The sequence below is a fragment of the Gossypium hirsutum genome, chromosome D01, assembly GCF_007990345.1.
Source record: "Gossypium hirsutum isolate 1008001.06 chromosome D01, Gossypium_hirsutum_v2.1, whole genome shotgun sequence".
In the NCBI taxonomy this organism is placed as follows: domain Eukaryota; kingdom Viridiplantae; phylum Streptophyta; class Magnoliopsida; order Malvales; family Malvaceae; genus Gossypium; species Gossypium hirsutum.
Genome location: NC_053437.1, coordinates 52330374 through 52350647, shown reverse-complemented (window position 1 = coordinate 52350647; position 20274 = coordinate 52330374). Strand labels below are relative to the sequence as shown.

At 33.8% G+C, this 20274-nt stretch overlaps 1 non-coding gene across 1 annotated transcript; it reads left to right on the top strand.

Annotated features, from left to right (window-relative positions):
• The first annotated feature begins 19163 nt into the window (after positions 1-19163).
• Positions 19164-19270, top strand: LOC121214235 (small nucleolar RNA R71). The gene has a single exon (XR_005909821.1). It is a non-coding gene; the product is annotated as a small nucleolar RNA R71 (small nucleolar RNA).
• The last annotated feature ends 1004 nt before the right edge of the window (positions 19271-20274 follow it).

Here is a 20274-nt window from a genome sequence, read left to right as displayed (position 1 = left end):
GTGTCCTGTGGTGGCTGAGAGGGACTGCCTTCAACTTCCTTTTTTCGTGTCTACTCAGCCGCTACCCTCTATTGTTGCCTATGGATCTCCACCCTTAGGGCTTCCTCCTTCGGCATTTTTTAAACATTTCTTCCTAAGGTAACTCCAACATCCCACGATATCTTCTCTTTTTTAGGCAAATTTTGTTGGTACAAGTAGAGTTGGGCTGAGACTGGTATGCGTTGAATGTTGACTCGGTTATCTTCCTGAAATTGCCACGGCATATGTGGCAAATTGTCTAGCCTTTTGCCCCAACAAACCTTCACTCTTTTATTTCTTTCTCCACATCCTACACTTACCAAACCACCAAACACAACCCTTCTAATGCAATTAAAAGTATCTAACATGTAAACACAGTCCAAGCTCCTAATGCAAATGATAAAAATGCTAATAAAATGTACTAAAATACCATTAGATGTACCCAAGTACAAGCAATTAGCTAGGTCTAAATGAATGAAATATAACTCTTTTCAAGAGTTATCACACCCCCAAACCTGAGTTATTTCTTATCCTTAAGCAAAATATGCATAAATGCATGTATGCAGCAGTATTGCCAGTGCATGTACCCATCTTGTACTGTCAATCTATTCAAAGACTAATATATGCATCAGTTCTTAATTATCTTCTCTCTTTAAAAAAAACTGTTTGAGTTTCAAAGGTTTGATTTAAAAAAGGTAGTGCAGAAAATTACTCCCTAAAAATAAGATTTTCTAAGTTCCATATATGTCCTGGCCATAGCAAATATCTCTTGGCTTACGCAATTCATTTGTTATCTAAACTCAAGTCACTTTTTCTTTAATCATACTTGTATAAACCATTTACATTTGTGTTTTTTTTTTCTTGTTTTGTTTTTTTTTTCATATAATATTAGTATAATAGGGGATTTAGAATGACACAAAATTCTTTGACTTGATAATCACAATAGAGCATACACTGAATTACCTAGTACTCAATCATGTCAATTTAAATAGAAATCACTCTTGAAGCTAAGGCTTTTGACTTAGAAGATGGATGGAGCAAACAACTACCTCCTTAGCTACTCAGCCCGTTACTGCAGCGGAGTGCCCCTAATTTATTTACTTTTTATTACACACACTTACTTAAACTTACCTTTCTAGTCAACAACACAATGAAGTAAACAAAGTGGTGCTAACTTACTCGACAATTCTAAGCATTGGAGTGCCTACTGTCCTTTATTTCATAATGCCAAGGAAAAATGACTGAATTTTGGCTTCAAAGTCCCTAAGTTCATTAGAAGATAGTCACTACAACCCGAAAAAAACTGAGTATAAGACATATCATTTTAGAAATTAATTTTCAAAAAACCAATCCTAAGCTAAATTCACCCAATCCACTGTCACATGTTCTAAGTGTATTGAAGAATCTCACCTCATCATTGAACATCATAAGTACAGATTGTAGTCATCATAGGCAAACAGTATGTAATAGTTACATTGTTGTGGCAAAGTGGATTCAACTAAACTAAAATGACTACTAAAATAATCATACATACTAAATATAACATGCAACCTAAATGCACAATACACCCTCAATCCTAATGGATGCATTGACCTCAATGCATGATCAGATATATAAGAGAACAACCAAAAGAGAAATTTTTACAACAAATACCATAGCAAAAGAAAGGAAATGCAAGATGCCTGAAAGAAAGAAGAAAAACTTAGCTAGTTTGGACTAGCATGTAGATACTTAATTCTACCCGACGAGTGGATTTTCGGGCACTAACCTTGTACCGCCACTTCCTCTTTTGGAGGGTCAATTGTTCCCCCTCCTTGTCAATTTCTATGAATTCATCGACTAGATAATCAATGTCACGATCTTGTACAGATGCAGGAGCTAGTGGCGAATGTGGAACAGGGCATTTCCCTCTGTTGTGGTAGTGGTGGTAGTATCATCCTTTTCTCCTTCTTCCACCATCTCAACATTCAGGGATGTCGTCTTTTCAGGATCTTCCTAGCAGTTTGAGTAGGTGCCTCAGCAGCAAGTTGAGTGGGTGCTTTAGTAGCAACTTGAGTGGACTCCTTGGCAGCATCAGTAAATAGGAGCAAAATAGTTGGGAAGATAGGAAATTCTGGCATTTGTTTTGTAAAATTCTTTGTAGGGATTTCCTTAGAGCCAAAGCCCTACTCCTCACATAAGCCTAATATTCAGTTACTGCTACTAAACCTATGCCATCTCCTCAGCCAGGTGAAACTGCTGGATTTCAAAAAGGGACATCCTCTACTCTAACTGGTTTAAGGAGTGTACTATTTATAGTTCAAGAGAGCTACGAGAAACTAGAGGTGCTGTCATAGGAGTATGCGTAGCAAAAGAAGTAATGACATGACTTTGCTGAGTTGCCCTGGCAGCATAAGTGCCTTGGATCTTGTAAAAGATAGTCTTGGTCAGGCCACCCTCGTTAGGGGTGATATTTTCATCCGTATTGAGAAGGACTCAAGAAGTTCGACATAGAACAATAATAAGTGAGGGAAAGTTTAAACTACTCCCATTCTTATCATCAAACCGATGTACTTCTTGAAAAATAATCCTCCCGACATTTATCCTTCTCCCTTTTATAATGGAATGCAAAAAATACATCCTTTCTTTCAAAATAGTTGTATTGTGTGTAGACAGCATAAGTCGACTCCTCAAAAAATGATACCATATTTTCCCAATAGGCTTCAACAAAGCCCTCTCGACAGTATAAAACTCCTAACTGGAAACATTCCATTGTGTTCCTTCAATACATAAATCCTCCAATACCTGGTTTAATCCTTCAGCAGTGATCCTTTCAGCAAATGATGTGTGCTCATCTTGGATACCTACAAGACCAAACTTTTCATTAATATGTTTTTCATTAAAAAGAACGGAAGTACCTCTTACGCAGATAAAAAGGGAATTTGGAGAGTTGACATGGGCATACAATTCTCAAACATTTTTTTTCTAAAATGTCCTCGAGTGCAAACTAAAAATATTTCACCCATGTTTTTCTACTATGGAGGATACAGATTCATCATATCCCATATATGGTTCATCATTAAACAAGAAACCTTGCTCAAAATAGAAAGGGTATTTTGCGATGTTGCTATTGTATCTCGTGGCTACAACACTGTTAAAGAATGTCTTTGGCTGAGTACCACCAGCCCTTGATGATTCAGTAGTTTTAGAGGCAGTTTTGACGTGAGCCATTGGAGAAAACTGAAAAAAAATCTTGGAGAATGTAGTGGAAGAAAAAATAGGAGATTCAAGAGAAAAAGTAATAAAAATGAAAAATTTAAGGGAAACTTAAGAGACGTAAGCAGTTGAGGAGAGAAAAATAAGGGAGATAATGATAATAGTTTAGCAAAAGTGAAATGCGTTAGGGAAGTTGCATGACGTGGAGGAGGAAAGAAGAAAATTAAGAGGACTCTGGGGGGGAAATGTGAAGTGCCCTAATCCATAAACAAAAAGTTTAACTCCTCTTCTATTGGCTTTCCAAGTATCAAAAATTGGCCTAGGTAACAAAAGGACTAATCTCGCCCTTTGGACTTATCTACCCAGTCATCCTCACGTTACCCATTTCCTAGTTTGTCACAATGCTACGACAAACTCCACTTAATATTGCGACTGTTCAGTTCACATTCTTTATTCTGTCTCTGGAAACAAATATTTAAAAATAAGAACAAAAATGGAAACAATATTAAATAAGTATCAAAAATAAAATTAAAGTAAAGCAATTAAAGAAAATATGGATAAAGGAAATTGTTAGCTCAAACATCTCGGAGATTAATTGAGTGCTTGTGTCGATCCACATGGGCACCCCTGTAGTGTTTTAAGCGCTGCCCATTAACTTTAAATGTGACCCCCATTTTCAAATATTTGATATTAAAAGCTCCATGAGGATACACCTTGGCTAATTTAAAAGGTCCTGACCAGCAAGACTTTAATTTACCAAGAAACAATTTGAACCTAAAGTTAAATATGCTTGTGCTCAGATCTCCTTCATTTCATTTAATTCTAACAACCTTTTATGGCCATTAGTGACCAAATCCATGTTCAACTTCTTAATAGCCCAAAATGCTTTGTGCTCAAGTTCAACAAAAATCTAACATGGGTTGCCATAGACAAGCTTAAAAGGTGACATCCCTAATGGAGTTTTGTATGCAGTATGATACGCCCATAAAGCTTCATCCAATCTAGTTGACCTATCCTTACGAGTAGGATTCACCACTTTTTCTAAACAAAATTTAATTTCTCTTTTCGAAATTTCAACTTCTCCGTTTGTTTGGGGTGATATGTTGTGGAAATCTTATGTTTCATCCCATATCGCTACAAAGCATTAGCTACCAACTTACAGTCAAAATGAGACCCCTCATCATTAATAATAGCTTTAGGTGTACCAAATCTTGTAAAAATGTTCTTATGTAAAAACTTCATTACTGACCTTGCATCATTAGTAGGAAGGGCAACAATCTCAACCCACTTAGAGACATAGTCCACTGCTAACAGTATGTACACCTTGCCCACTGGCAGTGGAAACGGACCCATAAAGTCTATTCCCCTTACATCAAACAACTCAATCTCTAATGTACTCTGCATTGGCATTTCGTGTCTCCTAGATAGATTTCCTGTTCTCTGAAAATGATCACATGAATGATAGAATTCATGAGCATCCTTGAACAGACTTGGCCAATAAAATCCCGACTAAAGTACTTTGGCAGCAGTTCTCATCCCTCCAAAATGTCCTCCGTATGGAGCTGAACGACATACTGCAAAATGATATGTATTTCGTCATCAGGAACACATTTCCTAATTATTTGATCTGCACAAGGTTTAAACAAGAAAAGTTCATCCCAATAATAGTGGTTGGCATCATGAAGAAATTTCCTTCTTCTTTGACTGTTGAGTTCAAGTGGCAACACACCACTCACTAAATAGTTCACTATGTTGGCATACCAAGGTAATGTTGTGGCAACTAACAGCTGCTCGTTTGGAAATTCTTCTTTAATAAGTGCATCATGATCACCTTTACTTCCAGATTCTTACCTCAACAAGTGATCAACCACTTGATTCTCAGTCACTTTCTAATCTCTAATTTCCAAGTCAAACTCCTACAACAACAATATCCACATAATCAACCTCGGCTTAGCATCTTTCTTACATATTAGATACTTAATAACAGAATGATTTGTGTAGACTATGACCTTTATACCAACTAGATAAGAACGAAATTTATCGAACGTGAACACCATATCCAATAACTTGTGTTCCATAGTGGTGTAGTAAAGCTACACTTTCGATAAAGTTCTACTAACATAGTATATTGCTCGTAGTATTTTTTCTTTCCTTTGCCCCAACATGGCTCCCACAACATAATCGTTAGTGTCACATATGAGTTAAAAAGGCAGTGTCCATTCTAAAGCTACTACAATTGGTGCTGCTATAATTTTTTTCTTTAAGTCTTCAAAGGTTACCAAACACTGTTCATCGAAATTGAAAGGTTTATTTTGCTTCAAAAAAGTGCACAAGGGTTTAGATATCCTTGAAAAGTCCTTAATGAATCTTCTATAAAAACCTACATGACCTAAAAAAGTTCTTATACCCTTGACATTGGTGGGAGGTGGCAATTTTTCTATCACTTTAATATTTGTTTTGTCCACTTCAATTCCTCTCTGTGATATCATATGGCTCTAACAATACCTTTACGAACTATTAAGTGGCATTTCTCCCAATTTAAAACAAGATTCATTTCTTCACAATGGCACAGAACCAATTCTAGGTTTTTCAAATAATCTTCAAAATCATTCCCGAACATAGAAAATTCGTCCATGAAGACTTTAAGAAAATTTTTGATAATGTCAGAGAATATGGCCATACAATGTTTAAAAGTTTTCAAGGTATTACATAACCTGAACGACATCCATCTAAACGCAAAAGTACCATATGGACATGTGAAAGTTATCTTCTCTTAGTAATTAAGGGCTCTGGAAATCTGATTATATCCCGAATAACCATCCAAAAAATGGTAGAAAGCTTTCCCAACTAATCTATCCAACATCTGATCAATGCATGGTAGGGAGAAATGGTTCTTCCTAGTTTCCTTGTTAAGCTTGCAGTAACCCATACATACACTTCATCCTGTGACAGTGCGACTTTGTATGAGCTCATTGTTGTCATTACTTACCACTGTGACACCTCCTTTCTTAGGCACACATTGTATAGGGTAAATGATGCACAAGACTCACCCTTGAACTGTCTAAAATTGGGTAAATGATGTCAGCATCAAGTCACTTAGTAATCTCTTTCTTGACAACTTCTTTCATGATCGAATTCAATAATCTCTGTCGTTCAATGGAATTGCTAGGGCATTCCTCCAACAAAATCGTATGCATGCAGAAGGCAAGGCTAATTCCCTTTATATCAGCCAGGGTCCATCCTAATGCCTTCTTAAATCACCGAAGAACTTCTAACAACCTTGGCTCCTACTTGGGTGTCAGCTCCGCAAAAATTACTACCGAGAAAGTACTATTTTTTCCCAAATATGCATACTTCAAATGCTGGGGCAAAGGTTTTAACTCTAGTATAGGAGGTTCCTCTCTAGAAGGTTTAGGAGGATTGAAAGGTCGATTTGATAAATCCAAGGGTTCAAACCTCTTCCTTGGTCTATCTACTATCTGCTTGGCTTTCATAAATTCACCGACTTCCTCAAAACTTATTGTATCACACTACTTAAGTGAGTCTTCGTCATTGCCGAAATTGTTACTACAGCAAAATAGGTTTTTAGCGGCATTTTTTAGCCCTATAGTGGGCCTTATAAGCGCCGTAAAAAAGGCCGCTATAGATAACGCCGTTAAATTTTGCAGCATTTATGTGGGAAAACACCACTATAGAACATGATCTTTAGTGGCGCTTTTCCTAAAAATGTCGGTATAGAACATGATCTTTAGCAACGCTTTTATTACAAACGCCGATAAAGAACATGATTTTTAGCAACGTTTTTTTACAAACGTCGTAAGAAAGTTGAGCATCTTGTGGCATTTGTAGCTAGGATCGCCATAAAAGATCATGTTCTTTAGTGGCGTTTGTAGTGAAAACGCTATTAAAGGTCATATTCTTTAGGGAGTTTAGCAGCATTTGTGGGAAAAGCGCCACTAATGTTAATAGATTTTACCAACTTAATTTTATTTCATATAGAACCTGAATTTTCAACATATTTTCCTGTAACTTCAAATCCAACCAAAAAATTCAAATCTAAATGATACTATCATGAAAAAAATATTTATATGATCTAAATTAATAAATAAAATAACAAAATATATTCAAAAGCTATATTGTTGAGATATTCTTACAATAAGAAAACAAAAGTCTAAAATGGCAGATTCTACGATTGATTCTGCTGAAACATCTTCATTATATTTTGAAGCTGTAGTTGGAGTTCATCATATTTTCTTGTTGCCTCTGCTACCCTTGCTACTGCCTCTGCTTCCCTCGCTACTGCCTCCGCTTTAAGTTGTAGCTGGAGTTCATCTTATTTTCTTTGAGCCTTTGCTTCTCTCGATGCTACCTCCATTTTAAGTTGAGCAATTTGCTCAACTGTGCTGGCTTGTATCTGAGCCATCTGGTCTCTGAACCTCTAAACTTCAACTTGAGCCTGATTCACTGAAGGCATGTATTGCTGTGAGCTAGATCCAAAATATTGGATTGGGCTAACAAAAGATCCTTGAAATCGAACTCGGCCATACCTTTTAGGACCCAAAACTTGAGTAGTAATTCGATTATCAATGTCGTCCAGATTAACAGAACTATCACTTGAAGCCATCGCTTCATACTTCACCATTTTATCCTTTAGTTTCTCCTAATAAATCAATCAATGAGTTAGAAATGAAATATATAATCAAATAAATGCAACATAACTTGGCATTATTTGCATTACAAACGACGAATTAAACCATTATAATTAAACATGAAAAATATTTAAAATAATTCAAATTTTATTAAGTAAATATACCATAATTTCTGAAGCTTCAGTACTCATAGGAGATCTATCTCTCTTTCTATGTGTAATGTCAAAAAGCTGAAGGCGTCCAACTTTTTGACCAGACGACAGTTCCTACAATATAGTAGGAAAAATATTATTTAGTAGAAAGTAATTAATATTTGTTACAATTAATAAATTCAAAATACCTTCTCATCAGCTACACAAGCAAAACTTTTTGACCCAGTTGTGTGCGTGAATTTTTGTTTTTGCCTATTTGTAGTTCCAACTCGCTCACGATCCTACATTATGAAATTATTATTATGTATATAGTAAATACTATAAATCAAAAATAATTATAAGAGTTTAGAAGTACGTAACACCTCTCCTTTCTTTGAATTCCAAAATCTAACTACATCTTCCCATCGATACCTAAGCATTCCCGACGGGACATTTCGCAATTTCTTTTCGAGACTTTTATTCTTCTTAAAATATTCCTTCTTTAAAGTAGTTTTATGGTCTCTCCATTTCTTTGCTAATACCTTCTTCACGTAATTATCCGAGACCTCTAAAGCAAATCTCTCCTGCAAATAACACAAGTTTAGATAGTAAATATAAATGAAAACTAAACCAAAGTATTATAAATTACATTCACATTATTACCTTAATATTATCGAGAGCTTCATTTTTGTTACTATCAGGCATATTATGCCATGACTCGTAGTTGATTGGCAACAAATTGGTATTTTGTGCTACAATACCCAAGTATCTTACTAAAAGTCGAGCTTCTAATCCAATAGGCTGACCATGACTGTTTCTGGATACTTTGACAAGCTCCACAAAATTTAGATCGTATAAATCCTTTAATACCGTACATCCTCAAGTTTTGCGCCTCCTACCATTTTCAGCTAAAAAAATTGTGTATGATAATATAAGAATTTGAAACAAAAATCAATAATAATAGCCAACATGCATGTAAATTAAAGTTAACATTACTTTGAATTTCTATAAGTTCATTAACTATATTCGGAACATTCAAAGATCCAATAGCAGTCTGTTGATCACTATTTGTTTCTTCCAAATTTGGAGAATTTTGAATAATAATTAGATCTCGCAATCTTCTTTTAGGCATATTATCTTCAATACACATAAAATAGTTGAAATATTAGTAACTAGTTACAACAATAATAGTAATCAATATATTTAACAAGATCAAGATTTAAATTATAATACTACATATAATTAAAAAAAACTTAAAATCTTACTACATCATGATTCGTAAATATCTTCATCCACATCCTGACGAACCCATTGAAATTGTGTACTAGTACTAGGGATAGTTTTGTTTAAGTTTTATTATGGAAAAGACAAAGTTTCTGATCTTTCATCGATGTCATCTCTACTTCCATTGCCCATGTCGAATAAGTCTCTAGGGGTGTTACGGAGTACAACGTGCCAACCCTCATTAGTTGGATCTTTCGAGTAAAAAAATTGTTTGAATTGAGAAGAAAACACATACGGCTTGTCTATCAATTAATGTCCAGTGTGAATTAATTGAGAGAAATTCACCATTGTAAAACCAATTTGATCTTTTTAATTTCGCGAGCAGTATTAACATCAACCCAATCACATCGAAATAAGACAACCTCCCTTTTGTCATAGTAATCAAAATCAATAATGTTCATAAGAAGTCTGTAATACTCCACATTTCCTTCAGCATGATTACTGTCTCTAGCACTAGCATAACTTGTAATTGAAGAATTAACAACTATTCCACAATTTTGAGTCCTCCTCAATCTTTCGCGAGATTTTGTATGAAACTTGAATCCGTTAATGAGGAAGGCATTATATCTTTTTACTACTCTACTCAGACCTTGGGAAAGCCATTCTTCAATGATGTTCTTTCTGCTCAAAACCTATTGAATTGAAAGTAAATTGATTAATTATAATGTTATATGAAAACATTATTATTTGTTATTGAAAGCTTCAATTGCATACCGTCTGCCCTAACCATTCATGAAAAGATTTTGTGAATAACTTATAAATCTCTCAATGTTGTAATCTTCGGGAGCGCGAACGAGATCTCAAGACTTGTTTAAACTCACTATGTTAAAAAGTGGATTACTTGGTTAGAAAATAAACAAATGAAAAAGATGAATATTTATCAAATTCTAAAACTTACTTGTGTAATGGTTTAATTGAATCGTAGTGAAAAAGAACATATAGATGTGCTTGTACCCAAGATCTATCATCTAAGTGTGCAATTTCAACTTTACCGATTGGTTGTCCATAAATTCGAAATAGATAAGTTTCAGCTAAGTTATGATTAATGAGCCCAACATTTCTACTTGGTCTATTCAGTCTTGTTTCAACATCTTCTAAATATCTAGAGCAGAAAGTCATACACTCCTCTACTAAGTCCTTCAGCAATTGATCCTTTTAGATAACGCTTATTACGACAATAAGACTTCAATTTGCATAGGATTAAAGGTATATTCATGAATGAATGAAAAATTTGATATACAACATTATCAAAAGTTGTAATTCAAGGTATATTCATAAATGAATGAAAACTTTTCAAATAAACTAGCACCTCTCTATAGGATTCATACACCGATAGAAAACCAATCCACCAAACTTTGCTTCATGCAGGAGATGGGTTAACAAGTGCACCATAATAGTGAATAAAGAAGGTAGAAAGATCTTCTTCAAGTTGCATAAAGTCAAGGCGGCTTGATCTTGTACTTTATCAAGTTCTTCAACAATAAAAACTTTTCCACAAATAGCTTTCATTATATTGGATAGTTCAATTATACAAGACGTCACCTTTTTTGACATACAATAGTGTAAAGCAACTAGCAGTAAATATTGCATCAAGATGTGATAATAATGTGATTTTAGGGAATAAAGTCTTTGATCTTTAAGACTCACACATCGAGATATATTTGATGCATACGCATCTGGGACCTTTATATCCTTCAACACCGTGCAAAACACTTCTTTTTCTTTCTTCGACATTACAAAAATAGAAGGCGGCAACTGAGATTTTCCATTTGGAAGTAATTGGGGATGAAGATCACGTCGAATTCCCATGTCAACTAGATCAAGTCGACTCTTAAGATTGTCTTTCGATTTTCTATCAACATTGAGAATTGTCTTGATGATATTCTCGCAAACATTCTTTTTCAATATGCATAACATCAAGATTGTGTCACAAAATGTGATGCTCCCAATAAGGAAACTCAACAAAAATGCTTCCTTTTTTCTACAAGTCCGCCTCATTAGGATTATCCTCTTCATCAGATTCATCACACTCAACCGGTCAACATCGCCAACATATGCCTCCCTCGACCTTTTCTTTGTTTGCATGTTGGGTGGTTGATTCATCTTCCCCTAACTGAATTGATATCTTTTAACATGACCAAGATTTCATATCCAATGGTCTACTCAGGAGCTTCTCTGAACTCTTCAGTGCCAGCAAATAGAGGCCTCTGAAATCTAGATCTATGATTTCTATCTAACCACCAATGATGCCCTATATAAGAGAACTTCTTCCCATTATATAACCACTTTGAACATGTTTGCGTAGCACAACAAGGACAAGCATAACGTCCTTTAGTACTCCAACTAGATAAATTGACATAAGTCGGGAAATCATTAATAGTCCATAACAAAGTTGCACGTAAATAAAAGTTCTCATTTCTCAAGACATCATACTTCTTTCAACTCTTCAATAAGTGGCTACATATAAATGTCAATATCATTCTCGGGATATTTTTCTCAAGGGATAATCATAGATAAGATAAAGAATATTGCTTCATGCAAATCCACGGAGGTAAATTGTAAGGAACAAGCACTATAGGCCAAGTACTGTACGAAGTACTCATGATTTTAAAAGGATTAAATCCATCAGATGCTAGCCCGAGCCTCACATTCCGAGGATCGCTTACAAAGCTTGGAAATTTACTGTCAAATGATTTTCAAGCTAAAGAATTCATAGGATGCCTTAATAATCCATCATCGATTCATTGATCATGATGCCACCTTATAGAATCGATTGTCTTTGACGACATGAAAAGCCTTTGAAACCTTGGTATTAGTGGAAAATATCGCAAAATCTTTACTAGCTTCTTTCTTGACTGTCCCTCACCTTCGTCCTCGTTCAAATCTTTTGCATTCCTATTCATCCAATGAGATTTATCGTAAACATGACAAGACTGTTGGTTTTTCTGATCACCCTAATACAACATGCAGTCATTTGGGCAACTATGAATTTTGTCGTACCCAAGGCCTAAATCTTTTATCAGTTTCTTCATATCTTTGCATGAATGAGGGATTTTTGAAAATGGAAACGGATCTCTCAAAAACTCTAGTAGAAGCGTAAAAGTGTTTCTAGTCCAGCCTCCCAAACATTTTAAGTGAAAAAGACAAATGCAAAATAACAATTTTAAAAATTTCGATCCCTCATAAAGTTCTTCATTCATTTTATTAAGTAACTTGTACAACTTTGCCGCTTCTCCATTTGGCTCTTCATCAGGTGCACTTCCTCCCGTTTTGGTAAAAACATTTCCACCAATATCACAATCATTGGATGCAATAACTTCAGGTGGAAATGATTGCAAACCATGACTGTGCAAATTAAATGCATCCCGTAGCATACCTTCCATGTCATCTTCTCTAACAGACTGATGATGAGCATTATGAGGACAAGTTGAATTAATCGTTGAAGAGGTTCTACGAGGTGTACACTCTCTATGGAAAATCCATTTTTTATACCCCTGAATAAAGCCATCAACAATTAGATGTTCATAGACAACTTCATGAATATGTCAATTGATGTTGCCACACTTCTTTCACGGGCAAAGAATCATATTCTCTTGGCTTGCATTTTGAAATGCAAAATCTAGAAAATTTTGTACTCCATTTCAATAGTCGTTTCTTATCTTGACAAATCCATCCAACTCTTATCCATTTCGTAGTTCTTTAAGCCTAAAGTTGACAATAAATTACTGTTACTTATGTGTTCTAAATAGATTTAAATCATGTTGTGGCGCTAAAATAGATAATATATATCAAGTATCAAGTATCTAATTATTTAAAAGATATATATTAGTGACAACATTTTACGTTTAGATACTCCAAATTCGCTATAAAAAATTTACCTTGAAGATTTAATGCATTGTATTTTAATGGGTGTAAACTAATTCAGGTAAGTTGTTTATTTATAAGAATAATTAAGAGTAGGGAAAAACAATAGTGTTGCCCTAATTTCTATGATTTTTATATATTTTGATCCAAAGTTTTATGTAAGTTATGATATGATATATATTTTTTATATTCTTTAAATGTTAGAAATTGCATTTTTTTATATTCTTTAAATGTTTATGTAAGTTATGACTATCATCTTTAAATATAACTTTAAATATTGACTCTTTTAATTATACTCTTTTAATTTTGAAAATTTTTTTATCACCTTTATATTTACTATACTTAAAAAGACAAAAATTAACAAATTAATAATTATACGTTAATAAATTTAATATTTTTTATTTTTTATCTATATTTGAGTTAATTTGATAAAAAACACAAATTTTAAAATTAAAAGAGTCAAAATAATTAAATGAATGATTAAAATATTTTTTTTAAGTTAGATGATCAAATAAGTTATTATTCCTTCATTTTTCTTGATTTTATTTTGCTTTTTTTATTTTTTTTTAAGAATGTTCATAGAATGGGTCAGTATATACCTACCTACTTGAATTTGCTAAATTACCCCTACTTGATACCTAAATTGGCTTACGATTTCTATGTTTAAATATCAATTAAATAAAAAAATTTAGATATGTCAAATTCAAGTATCTTCGAATATGTTAACTCTTTTAGAATTCAACAAATGGTATTTTCGACCTAATTAATTAAATCATTATTTTAACAGCTCAAAATTTTATAAAAGATCTAAAGAAATATAAAAGAATCAAAAATACAAATAAATTACAATAATGATATTAATACTAATTAAACATTCTAAATTAAATTTAAGAGTTAGAAAATTGAAATTAAACCACCAAAACAAGACATTAACAATACCATATGGTGTTGACTATGGAATTGAAATCAAAGATGCTTACAAAATGTCACTCAATAAAAATTGATCCAATCTTTACATAGAGATTATTCAAGCTACCTCAGATAAAATTTTCCTTTTTTAAACCTATCTATTATAAAGGTAAATAGAGCAAAGGATAAAAAGCTCTAATTGTTTTAAAACAACATATAAAGCCCATAAATTAATAGTTAAAACTTTGTTGGTCCTTAGATATTTATATATTTGGCTATATGTATTCACAACCTAAAATATGCACTCTCAAGTAATAAAATGCTTTGAAACCCATCTAGCTGACAATATGGATGCAGTTATATTAAAAAAGAACAAAAGGGAAGAAGGTTCAGGTGGTTAACAAGAATCTAACACAACTACTCAAGAGGTTGGCAACATTTCATCAAAGGAGAAAAGAAATAATAAGTCAAAAAACAAACAGCAGAGTGATTGTTACATGCATACCACGAGAGGGAAAATCAAGTATTGGTAATGACCTATAAACGCCCTATGGCCTATCGGGACATTACCTGCCGATAGAGTGGTGATTGGAACTTAAATTCCACAAGGAAGTAAAGGCTGCAAGTTCCTGGGACTAGTCTAGAGAAACAAATAAAAACCCGCTATAAGTTTACTTGAAATGGTACCCAAAACTTCAGCCAAACAGTTTGCAAGTATGGGACAATGAAGGCTTTAAATATAGGATAATGAAGGCTATAAGTTTATTTGAAATGGTACCCAAAACCCGTAAATATAGGACAATGAAGGCTTTAACAATTTGCAAGTAGCATATCCAAAGAAAGACAGTAGCATGCTCAATGTAAATTTTGTCACTCATCTTCAATTTCATGAAATGGCAAAGCATGCAAAATGGTTTACAACTAAACAGCCTATTGAAATTCAATTCCATTCTCAAAGTATCTACCAGATAAAATGTGTTGTATTTAGCATATTGCAATATTTTCAAGCATCAAATATCCAATATATTAATACAATAGACATTTCTAAGTAAATATCATCAGCTTATAGAACATATAAAAGCCAAGTGAAGAGAAAGCACCAGTTTTAAATATAAGGGTGAAATTCACTACTATTACCTTTACAAACTTTGGCTTGCTTAGTTCAGTCTGACCAAAAAAGAGAAAGAAATAGAAAATTTAGAGCTTAGTAACTGCCTTGCAAAACCGTGCTCTATATCAAGAACTTGATGATGTAATCACATAACATATCTATCTATCGCTATTTTAATCACATAAGAAACTAAATAAGTGAACTGAAAACCAATAACGCCAAAGTTGTCACCACATATGCTTGTTCCACAAGATAAACTGAAATCCAACATATGATCTTGGTACCTAGAAGACAAGGGCTTTATTCAAATCAACGATGAATCTGTGTGCGACCAACTTCGCAACTGCATTAAAGAAAAATCTATTTAACAAAGGATTAATAAATTACTAATTTTTGTTTAAAGAATAGCAATGGTTTACATTTTCCTGTTCTGTCTGGGTAGAAAAAGAATGAACATATTCCTAGTAAGTTTTGAGTTGAAACATCATAAAGCTACCCTAATCCCTAATTTTGAAACTAGAACCAGTACAAAATGTACCATTATCTCTCTACTCATCTCTTCAACTACTCTTTTACGTCTCTAATCAGTAACATACTACTCTTTTAATGCCCCATCAGGCACATTTCCACAACCTATCATCTATTTTCTTGCTTAGATTCTTGTCATATGTTTAAATGGAAAAGGTTCAAAAACACAATAATTAAACTCATATGTATTTCAAAGCATCTCAAAATATAGATAACCAGAAACTTGCATGGGGTAAGCTTTTGTAAGAATACACATTCAATTTTTTAATGGCAAAAGAACTTAGTGTACCTTCAAACAACCACCTAAGCATCCAACCTCATAATGTTCAAAATTATGAGAAATTTATAGCTCTTTAATATCTTTGATCGAATGAGTAAACTCACATGTATATCATAGCTACTTCTAGCTAAAGTGTATGTTTCATTTGCACCTTTCACTTCTTGACTTACAATAACCATCAAGAAAAAAAAGATTCATCTAATCAATATAAATCAATAATACATACTATACCATAGAAAAACCAAATTTTATCAAATAACAATTAGCCCAACCAAAGTTTTCGATGATTCTCAAAAAAGAGAACAATGAAAATATTAGTGGGGAATGATCGTTACATTCCATTCCAAATTCTAGTAATGTTAACTAAAACAATATAATAAAGCTGGCTAAAATTCTCTATGACTATGACCAAATAAAGCTCTCAAATACAAATAAGTGCACCAATGAAACAGTTAAAGTTACAAATTTATCATCATATAAGCTTAACAAACAAAAAACATCAAACCAATGAAAAAAACAAATACATGAATGCAATTAAATCTCTCATTTTCATGCTTGTATTTCATAAAACTAAATCAATCCCTATACTCTTTAACCAAATTTATATCTAAAAAAAGACTATTAGCATCATCGATCCAATAAGCATTAGCAAACCTATAGTTTTCCTTAATGTGAAATCGAAACAAAAAAAGTTCAATTAAAAAAAGAAGAAAAAGATGAAAGATATTTAGGACAAACAAAAGCTCATGAAAATAAAGAATTATCCAAAAACCCCTGTCGATCTGAAGCCGATTTACCCATATTTCAACAACGACAAAAGAATTACCATCCTTAAAAAAAAGAAACAAAAATCTATCAATCACTTAAAACTTAGCATTGCAATTGTCCAAATCCCTTTGAATGGATTTCTTCACATAACCCATAGTTAGGAAAACATGTAAATTCTTAATCTAAATCAAAAATTCGAATTCCAGGTCAGTTAATGAACAAAGCACATATGAACTACCCAAATTAAAATGTAATAGAAGATAATTTTCCTAAGACTCACGGAGGCTGGAAAGTGCCTTAGCTGTTGGGTAAACTGGTTAGGCATTGGTTGCTCAGTGATAGTATTTGAGGAAAGGGGGCACAGTGGATGTTTAGGGTTTCAAGAAATCAAATAACCTGTAGAGCAGAACTGAGAGGCGTCAGCAGTCCAGGAAGTCGGGTTTTTTTGTATATTTTAGTCAAGCAAAGAAAAAATGAGAAAAATAGGGACAGGATTTTGGGGTATAAAAATTTAGACTAAGAAAGAAACTAGGTAAATCGTGGGAGATGATATTGAAGAAGAAAAGGAATCCCTAATTTCTTTGTGAAAACGACGCCGTTTCAATAAAAATTAAATAAATTCATGGCGTTTATGGGAAAAACACTACTATTACTTTACCTTTTGTGACGTTAATGGGTAAAACGCTGCTATTGCTTTACCTTTTGTGGTGTTTATATGAAAAACGCCACTATATAATGACTTATGGTGGCGTTTTTTGGTTAGAGCCACTAATGGTATATATTTATGGCATTTTCGATCCAAACGCCACTAAAAACGTCTTTAAAAGCTTAATTTGCTGTAGTGGGCAATATTTAGTGAATTCCTCCACTATTGTTTCTATCAACCTAATGGCGTTGCATTCATCATTAAGATCAGTACATTTCAAAGAATTAAACACATTAAAGGTAACCTGCTGATCATTTACCCTCATGGTCAGCTTGCCTTTCTATATATCAATTAAAGTCCTGACAGTAGCAAGAATAGGTCTTTCAAGAATAATTGACACATCTTGGTCAGCTTCACATTCTAAAATAAGGAAATCCACAGGAAAGGTAAACTTATCTACTCTTACCAGCACATCTTCAATTTTACCTTCTGGATGCGCGTAGGATCAGTCAGCCAGTTGCAACGTAACCTTAGTAGGTCTTACTTTTCCAATTCCTAGCTTCCTAAAAAGAGACATAGGCATTAGATTTATACTCGCTCCTAGATCACATAATGCCTCACCAAGATAATGATTTCCAATTGACATGGGATAGTGAAACTCCCTAGGTCTTTTAACGTCGGAGGTAATTTATTTTTCAACATTGTTCTACACCCTTAGTGATTTTACGTAAATTTTAGGTAATTAGGCATTTGCTCCAAAGCTTCTACTAGCGGTATGTTGATATGGAGTTGCTTCAAAACCTCCAAAAATCTTTTGAACTGAATATCCTGCTTACATTATGAAATCGCTGAGGAAAAGGTAAAGGCGGTTGCCCATCAATTTGTTGATATTGTTTTGCTGTGTAATTCTTATTAACAACATGTTTTGATTCTAGCACAATATTTGGCTGCTTACCCTTTTTAGGTTCAGTATGTTTTTTAGATGACTCTAGGATTTTTACCTGGTTGTTATTTGAGTTATCCTCTTCTGCCGTGGCATCTTGAGCAACATCATCAAGCTAAGTTCCTCTTCTAAGACTGATGGCCTTGCACTGCTCCTTCCTTTGCGATCTTGAATTCTCGATATCAATGCTCCCTATGTTTTCAAATTTAGCGCATTCACTATTTGCTTCACTTGATTCTCAAGAGCTCAACGAGATTCAACTTGACTCTGAATTATAGCATCATTCTTGGCTAGATACTCCTTTAGCAAGGCTTCAATAGATGATGATGATGAAAACGATGCCTGATCTTTCTAGACATTTTGCCTCAGCATAGGTTGAGTATCACCAGGCAGTGCATTGATGGCATTCTATATTGTTGTATTGTTAAAATTCCCCGTACCTTGATTATTACGACTAAATTTGAAATGTTGCTTCCACCCAGGACTATACATGTTGGAATAGGGGTTATTGTTCTGATTGAAATTACCCATGTAGCACACAGATGCTGGATTTGATGGGCATTCATCAAACACATGATTTTCACCACAATAAACACACGATAGTTCGATTGATTTTATCTCTTGGACTGTAGTAGGCCTTTTCATTATTTTAATCATATTAGCCAAAGAAGATACTTAGGCTATCAATGAAGTAATTGCGTCCTGCCAATCTTTTCCAAAATCTCATATGCTTTATTATAAGATTTATCCAAAAAAGTACCATTGGCAGAAGCAACTACTATTCTCGTATATGCATTCAGCCCATTATAAAATATCTCCATCGGAGTCCAATGTTGAAATCCATGCATTTGACATTTCCAAATCAAGTCTTTAAATCGTTCCCAAGCATCATATAGTGTTTCATCCTCCAATTTCCAAAAAGATGTGATGTCATTTCTAAGCTTGACATTCATATTTAGAGGATTATACCATACCAAAAACCTCTAAAAAGATCATTCCATAATGTCACTATTCCTGACATCAAAGTATTCAACCATGCTCTCGCACAATCTCTTAAAAAATATAGAAACAGCTTAAGTTACAGAGCATCTTCAGGAACACCCTATTGCCTAAACGAGTCACAAACTTCTAAAAAAAGTCTTAAACGCAGTCTTGGATCTTCAGTGGGAAATCTACCAAATTGTCCTACTGTTTGCAACATTTCAAACATTACTGGTTTCAGCTCAAGCTGCTAAGCCTGTATTTGTGGTCTGACTATCCCAAGATTAAGGTCATTCAAAATTGGCATACCATGCTCTCGAATTGGTCTATCTCGGTCATCTATCACCCCACGAACATGAGGATAGTGCCCTAACCATTCAAAATATCATTCAGACCAGGTATAACCCTATGAACAGGAGGATTAACATCTTGACCATTCGGATTATCATTGAGGTTAGAATCATTCCCGTTACTAGTCATTTTTCACAATTCTTTTTGCCTTCATCATAAAGTTCTTTTGAACTCTGGGTCAAATGAATATTCTTTTTAGCAGGAATGTCTCTTCTCATTCACTGATGGAAAACCTATAGAAATTAAATATAACTAAGTTAAAGAAAACTAACAGAATTAAGTAAAATAACCAAACCAAATTACACCAAATTATCGATCCCTATAAACGACACCAAAAACTTGTCGCGTGTGAAATGGTATGCGAATTGTGCAAGTATACACGTCAAATCAAGTAATAAAGTGATAAGTGAGATCGTCTCCACAGGGATCGGATTAGGTATAAAAGTGGTCAAGTTATTATAACGAATTATGATTAATGTACATTGATTGACTAATACAGAAAAATGATAAGGCAAAGAAAGAGTAAAAATGTAATGACAATTACGAGAATAATTATTTAAATAAAATGCGAGCAAATAAATAAATAACTAAGAATGCTATGGCAAAGATACTACAG